We start from the raw sequence: 8,050 nt of genomic DNA, 5'->3' as shown, positions 1-8,050 counted from the left end.
CCATGGCTACGCGCTCCACCAAATCCCCCACCGGAGTCCACCCCCAACAGGGCAGGAACAAAATCAAGTAAACAATGGAGTAACTAATATTGACTATGGAAATCCTCATCTGACCTTACAAGAAAGGGTGTTTGCCACCCAGGTTATCAACACTTTAACAAAAAAGGTCCTAAATATTTTGATTTTAATATGCTTCCCAGGTCTAAGACCTTATATCGAAATTTTACACACAAAAAAGCTTGGGAAGGAAAAAAAGAATCAACTAAGGTTATTATATTCTAAAAATAATCATTTATTTATAAATCCATAATAAAAGATTTTAAAAATAGCCAAGGCACACACTCATAGCAGGAGATGCACTGATTCCATGTCTATTATTTCAACCACCTGGACCCAGGTTTACACCTGTCAATGACTCGTCAGTCATATGAAAAAAGCCATAAATAACCAGAAAAAATGCATATGCATAAAAAACTGTACAGTAGAAAAATATATTCACATGAGTATATATGCACTATTTTGAATAGGCCTATAGACATCCCCTGCAGGGTATTTTTGCAAACCACTTGTTCCTCTAAAGTATGCAGAGAAAAGAGCTTGGTTCACCCAAGTAATTCTTTGTGCAGATGTGCAATTTATAGTTGAAATGGATTCCAAAACTTTTGATCATATGTAACAAGTCACTGTGTTGTTCCTCTATATTGGCCAGTTGTATATTGTCCGCCAGGAAAACTCCTTATGCAGCTGTGACCATAAGAGGACAAGATACTTCAAGGATATTTCATTTCATTTAGAACCTTATATCATCATTCACAGAGACTCAGAGAGAGATTCAAACGTAAATGTTACAGTCAGATCCTTTTTGCACCACCTGCATGGGTTCCAAAGTCATCAGTATATATATCAAACAACGTCACATGATTTTAGCATACTCCTATGTAAATTCATATTGGAGATGGCACTGTATATTCTCCTTTGACAGTCCGCCAGGATTTTATCCTTATGCAGCAGTGTCCCCAAGGTCCATAACCTCATAGGGGGTCACTTATCAAGGTCCTCTTAGAGTTTGGAGAATATTTGTGTATAGGTAAGTGTCGCTCCCTCTGGATGACAGTGGGTGTCTGAGTCTATGGCAATTTGATAAGGTGCTGGAGGTTCCAGGTTCAAAACAGATATCAAGTTCAAAGTGCTATGTTTGTTTATACTCATCTGAGACCGCTTGTGCCATAGACATCTCCCTAAGTCCAGAGTTCCTGTACAGTGCGACCTCCCATGTGTGGTGCCAGGCTAGATGTAGAGCCCAGAAGCCGACCGGTTTCGCTGGTAAAACACCAGCATCGTCAGGGCTAGGCTCGGAATGTGCTGCGTAGAGGTCCAGTGTCGGCCTAATAATGGCGCCGGGCGACTGGGAGACGCCAGGCCGTGCCGCAACTCCTCCCCCACGAAGTGAGCCAACCGCGTCACCACGTTGGTGCGCCTGGACTCGCAAGAGGGGAAGAGTGCAGAGCGGCCGCCAGCTCTACTCACTCAGCACTAAGGACTTACAGCGACCCCCAGAGGCCGTTAGAATTAGCCATCCAGGAGTATACCTCCGTCCCGAGTGCTCCTGGAACGCAAATTCCGGAAGTGGTGGCCAGCAAAGCAGGCTGGTTGCTATGCCTGCGCTTAGGCTCCCCTGCGCCCGGACGTCATTCCTCCCTGGTCCCAATGGGCAAAAGACCGCCCCACCCCACCCGCAGATGGGGATGGGAAGTCCAGAGAGGACCCCCCAAATGGCGGCCCACCCAAACACGAGGATTCCCTCATTTGGGCACGTGTACCCGCCAGAAGGACGGGCCTCCCCGGGTCCCACCCCCCATAACAGCGTCATGTCGGGCAGAGGGCCAGAAGCCCACCCTCGGACCAGGGGGGGCCATAACAACCGGTTACCAACCAGCAACAACAGTTCATTATACAAACATCAGTCAAAACATCCTAAATTTCAATTTTTAAAACAAAATATACGTTTCATTGATCCATCAATTGTTATTTTATTCATCATCAAATAGAAATGCACTTTGTTATTATCAATTAAAATATGAAGTAATTAACCTGTCCCCATTTAGGGGTAAAGTCCAATAAGAGAACCTCTCTTGGGGCTAGCGCAGCCATGTCCACCACACCAACGACAAAAAGTCCACATTAATAATCAATATCCACTGAAATATTGTCATAATAAGTCCAAAAACTTAAGTTAAATCATTAGGGAAGGGCAATTGACCCAAAGGAGAGCACCCAGCGGAGACCCATGAGCGAGTCAAGGCTCACAAAAAAGGGGCAAAGTCTATTCCATCATTTAGACCAGGTGTTCTAAATGCTTTTAATTTATAGATCCAAAAGGCCTCGCATTGAAGTAATTTACTATCCCAATCTCCTCCCCTGGGGTCCCGATGTACCCTATCCAGACCAAAGAAACGGATCTTAGATGGATTTGCATTCTGGCATACCTCGAAATGTCGAGCAACAGGGGTTTGATGTCTTTCTACAATGTTGTATGTATGTTCATATATTCTCCTATTAAAGGCTCTACCCGTTTTGCCCACATAGAAGGCTCCACATGGGCAAATAAGAAGGTAGATAATTCCTTCTGTCTCACAGTTTGTGTAATGTCTAGTGGTCAAAGTAAGTCCTCTTGCTGTTAGAACGCATTCTTTTCCAGTGTTTATGTACCTACATTGGTTACATGAATGACAAGGATACCCCTTTACCTTGCAATTACATAAATTGTTGGATTTCCCCCTACTAACGTGGTGGCTATGTGTTAATCTGTCACCTATTGTAGGTGCCCTTTTGAAGGTAAGGGATGGCGTTGTAGGGACAAAGGGGGCAACTCTTTGATCCCCTATGAGCATGTGCCAGTGTTTTTGTAATATTGAACGTATCTGGGGATGTTTATCACAATATCTCATGATGAAAGGTAAACCTTTTGCAGTTCCACCTTCCACCCTCTGTTTGGATTGATTATATAGAAGAGTCTGTCTTGGAGTTTCACTCGCCCGTTGATAGGCTTTTTTAAGGAATTTTTTAGGATAACCACGTGCTAAAAAACGTTCCTGGAGTTCCTTTGCTTGTATTTGAAAGGTTTTATCATCTGAGCAATTTCTGCGTGCTCTTAAGTATTGTCCCACCGGGATGCTACGTATTTGGTGTCTAGGGTGGAAACTTGTTGCATGCAGCAAGGAATTCGCTGCTGTAGGTTTCCTAAAGAGATTAGTCTGTATAATTCCACTAGCATCTACAGAGATAGTGACATCCAAAAAGGATATCTTTTGTTTGTGCATAGTCATAGTGAATTTTAAATTAAAGGCGTTTCTATTTAATAATTGTACCAATTCGATAAATGACTGTTCGGTTCCTGTCCAGATCAAGAAAATATCGTCTATAAAACGATGCCATGTCAAAATATGCCCTAGATAATCACTCAAAGAATCATCCGCAAAGACACATCTCTCCCACTCCCCCAGGTACAGGCACGCATAGGAGGGGGCACAGGTCGTCCCCATCGCTGTGCCCTGCACCTGGAGGTAGTGGGAGGAGTCAAAAGTAAAAAAATTGTTCATCAAAATGAACTTCAGTAACTTAAGTAGAAACATATGTGGTATTGTGTCCACTGGCAGAGTTGTCAAAACAGACCTAATCGTTTCGAGGCCCTCCATATGGGGTATGCTCGAGTATAGGGCCTCGACATCTAAGGTGACCAGCCAAGCCCCAGAAGGAACATTCATGCCATCTAGAATTGTAAGCAAATGAGTTGTATCACGAACATAAGAAGGTAATGCTTTAACATGTGGTTGTAAATGAGTGTCCACATAAATACTTGCTTTCTCTGTCATTGAGCCACAGCCCGATATAATCGGGCGTCCTGGGGGATTGGTAGTGGACTTATGCGTTTTAGGTAAGGCATAAAATGTTGGGAGGCGTGGATTAGGATTCCACAGGAATCGATGAGTTTTCTTAGATATGATGCCCATTGTTAGACCATCATCAATCAAGCATTTGAATTCCGCTAGGCTGGCTGTCACCCTCGATGCCGGGACCCTAAGATACCACTCTGAATTGTTAAGGATGTTATAACACATTTGTTCATACTGGCACATGCTCATAAGGACAACGTTCCCCCCCTTGTCTGATTGTTTCACCACCAGATCGGGGTCTGATGATAGATCATACAGAGCTCTCTGTTGATCCGTAGTCAGGTTAGAGGGGACTCCCTTACTAATGGGTAAATGTTCAAGATCTCTCATTACTGACTGTGCAAAGACCTGCAGGGCCGGGACAGTAGATAAAGCTGGGAAACAGAGGGTGGAAGGTGGAACTGCAAAAGGTTTACCTTTCATCATGAGATATTGTGATAAACATCCCCAGATACGTTCAATATTACAAAAACACTGGCACATGCTCATAGGGGATCAAAGAGTTGCCCCCTTTGTCCCTACAACGCCATCCCTTACCTTCAAAAGGGCACCTACAATAGGTGACAGATTAACACATAGCCACCACGTTAGTAGGGGGAAATCCAACAATTTATGTAATTGCAAGGTAAAGGGGACATATCCTTGTCATTCATGTAACCAATGTAGGTACATAAACACTGGAAAAGAATGCGTTCTAACAGCAAGAGGACTTACTTTGACCACTAGACATTACACAAACTGTGAGACAGAAGGAATTATCTACCTTCTTATTTGCCCATGTGGAGCCTTCTATGTGGGCAAAACGGGTAGAGCCTTTAATAGGAGAATATATGAACATACATACAACATTGTAGAAAGACATCAAACCCCTGTTGCTCGACATTTCGAGGTATGCCAGAATGCAAATCCATCTAAGATCCGTTTCTTTGGTCTGGATAGGGTACATCGGGACCCCAGGGGAGGAGATTGGGATAGTAAATTACTTCAATGCGAGGCCTTTTGGATCTATAAATTAAAAGCATTTAGAACACCTGGTCTAAATGATGGAATAGACTTTGCCCCTTTTTTGTGAGCCTTGACTCGCTCATGGGTCTCCGCTGGGTGCTCTCCTTTGGGTCAATTGCCCTTCCCTAATGATTTAACTTAAGTTTTTGGACTTATTATGACAATATTTCAGTGGATATTGATTATTAATGTGGACTTTTTGTCGTTGGTGTGGTGGACATGGCTGCGCTAGCCCCAAGAGAGGTTCTCTTATTGGACTTTACCCCTAAATGGGGACAGGTTAATTACTTCATATTTTAATTGATAATAACAAAGTGCATTTCTATTTGATGATGAATAAAATAACAATTGATGGATCAATGAAACGTATATTTTGTTTTAAAAATTGAAATTTAGGATGTTTTGACTGATGTTTGTATAATGAACTGTTGTTGCTGGTTGGTAACCGGTTGTTATGGCCCCCCCTGGTCCGAGGGTGGGCTTCTGGCCCTCTGCCCGACATGACGCTGTTATGGGGGGTGGGACCCGGGGAGGCCCGTCCTTCTGGCGGGTACACGTGCCCAAATGAGGGAATCCTCGTGTTTGGGTGGGCCGCCATTTGGGGGGTCCTCTCTGGACTTCCCATCCCCATCTGCGGGTGGGGTGGGGCGGTCTTTTGCCCATTGGGACCAGGGAGGAATGACGTCCGGGCGCAGGGGAGCCTAAGCGCAGGCATAGCAACCAGCCTGCTTTGCTGGCCACCACTTCCGGAATTTGCGTTCCAGGAGCACTCGGGACGGAGGTATACTCCTGGATGGCTAATTCTAACGGCCTCTGGGGGTCGCTGTAAGTCCTTAGTGCTGAGTGAGTAGAGCTGGCGGCCGCTCTGCACTCTTCCCCTCTTGCGAGTCCAGGCGCACCAACGTGGTGACGCGGTTGGCTCACTTCGTGGGGGAGGAGTTGCGGCACGGCCTGGCGTCTCCCAGTCGCCCGGCGCCATTATTAGGCCGACACTGGACCTCTACGCAGCACATTCCGAGCCTAGCCCTGACGATGCTGGTGTTTTACCAGCGAAACCGGTCGGCTTCTGGGCTCTACATCTAGCCTGGCACCACACATGGGAGGTCGCACTGTACAGGAACTCTGGACTTAGGGAGATGTCTATGGCACAAGCGGTCTCAGATGAGTATAAACAAACATAGCACTTTGAACTTGATATCTGTTTTGAACCTGGAACCTCCAGCACCTTATCAAATTGCCATAGACTCAGACACCCACTGTCATCCAGAGGGAGCGACACTTACCTATACACAAATATTCTCCAAACTCTAAGAGGACCTTGATAAGTGACCCCCTATGAGGTTATGGACCTTGGGGACACTGCTGCATAAGGATAAAATCCTGGCGGACTGTCAAAGGAGAATATACAGTGCCATCTCCAATATGAATTTACATAGGAGTATGCTAAAATCATGTGACGTTGTTTGATATATATGCTGATGACTTTGGAACCCATGCAGGTGGTGCAAAAAGGATCTGACTGTAACATTTACGTTTGAATCTCTCTCTGAGTCTCTGTGAATGATGATATAAGGTTCTAAATGAAATGAAATATCCTTGAAGTATCTTGTCCTCTTATGGTCACAGCTGCATAAGGAGTTTTCCTGGCGGACAATATACAACTGGCCAATATAGAGGAACAACACAGTGACTTGTTACATATGATCAAAAGTTTTGGAATCCATTTCAACTATAAATTGCACATCTGCACAAAGAATTACTTGGGTGAACCAAGCTCTTTTCTCTGCATACTTTAGAGGAACAAGTGGTTTGCAAAAATACCCTGCAGGGGATGTCTATAGGCCTATTCAAAATAGTGCATATATACTCATGTGAATATATTTTTCTACTGTACAGTTTTTTATGCATATGCATTTTTTCTGGTTATTTATGGCTTTTTTCATATGACTGACGAGTCATTGACAGGTGTAAACCTGGGTCCAGGTGGTTGAAATAATAGACATGGAATCAGTGCATCTCCTGCTATGAGTGTGTGCCTTGGCTATTTTTAAAATCTTTTATTATGGATTTATAAATAAATGATTATTTTTAGAATATAATAACCTTAGTTGATTCTTTTTTTCCTTCCCAAGCTTTTTTGTGTGTAAGGTTTTTTTTGTTAATATTAAACATTTTATTTGGGTAGTTTTGGGAGGGTGGGAGGTAAACCATAGGTTTATAATGTAAATGTGTGTTGATTTTTATTTTTTTTTACTTTTAGTTGTAGTATTACTTTTTGGCCACAAGATGAGTTTGTTTACATAACGTCACTCTAAGCGTAACATACGCTTAGAGAGACACATGGGGGAGGTAACAGCCAGAAAAGGCGCAGCTTCCGAGAGAAGCTGTCGCTTTTTTAGCGGGGGAGAGGAATCAGTGATCGGGCACCATAGCCCGATTCACTGATTGCCTGGCTAACGAACCGCGGGCCGGGAGCACGCGTACACGCGCGCGATCGGCCGCGGGAGCGCGCATGGTTCCTGGACGTAGTTTCTACGTCCAGGAACTAAAATAGGTTAAAGTGGATCCGAGATGAACTTTTACTCATTGCATAATTGTGTTCCTTTCCTATTGTTTATAGAGCATTCCTCAAGCCAAATACTTTTTTGTTTTTGTTTTAATGCTCTAATTCCCTATAAACTAAATAAACCACTCCCACAGGCTTTCAGAGAGCCTTGGCAGTAGCAAGGGCTCATGGGAGCACAGTCTGGGCAGGGGGAGGTGTTACTAGCCAGAGATTTCAGAGGCAGAGGGGAGGAGGGAGGAGGAGGGGGGATTAGGTTTTTTTCACAGTCTGAGTGCTGATGGTGCAGATAAGCCTGCCTTTGTGTAATTTTTACAAACAACATGGCTGATGTCATTGTATCACAGGAAGAAATATTCATTTTCTATTAAATCTGTTTGCAGCTAGATTTGCTGTGTAAACTACACTTTAGATAAGATATATAGACAAGTTACTTGTTATAGTTCGTTTTTTATCTCGGATCCGCTTTAAGTTAAAAAAACAAAACCAGTTTAACTTACCTGGGGCTTCTTGCAGCACTCTGGAGTCA

This window comes from Hyperolius riggenbachi, chromosome 4 (genome assembly GCF_040937935.1).
Source record: "Hyperolius riggenbachi isolate aHypRig1 chromosome 4, aHypRig1.pri, whole genome shotgun sequence".
Classification (NCBI taxonomy): domain Eukaryota; kingdom Metazoa; phylum Chordata; class Amphibia; order Anura; family Hyperoliidae; genus Hyperolius; species Hyperolius riggenbachi.
This window is presented reverse-complemented; position numbering follows the sequence as displayed.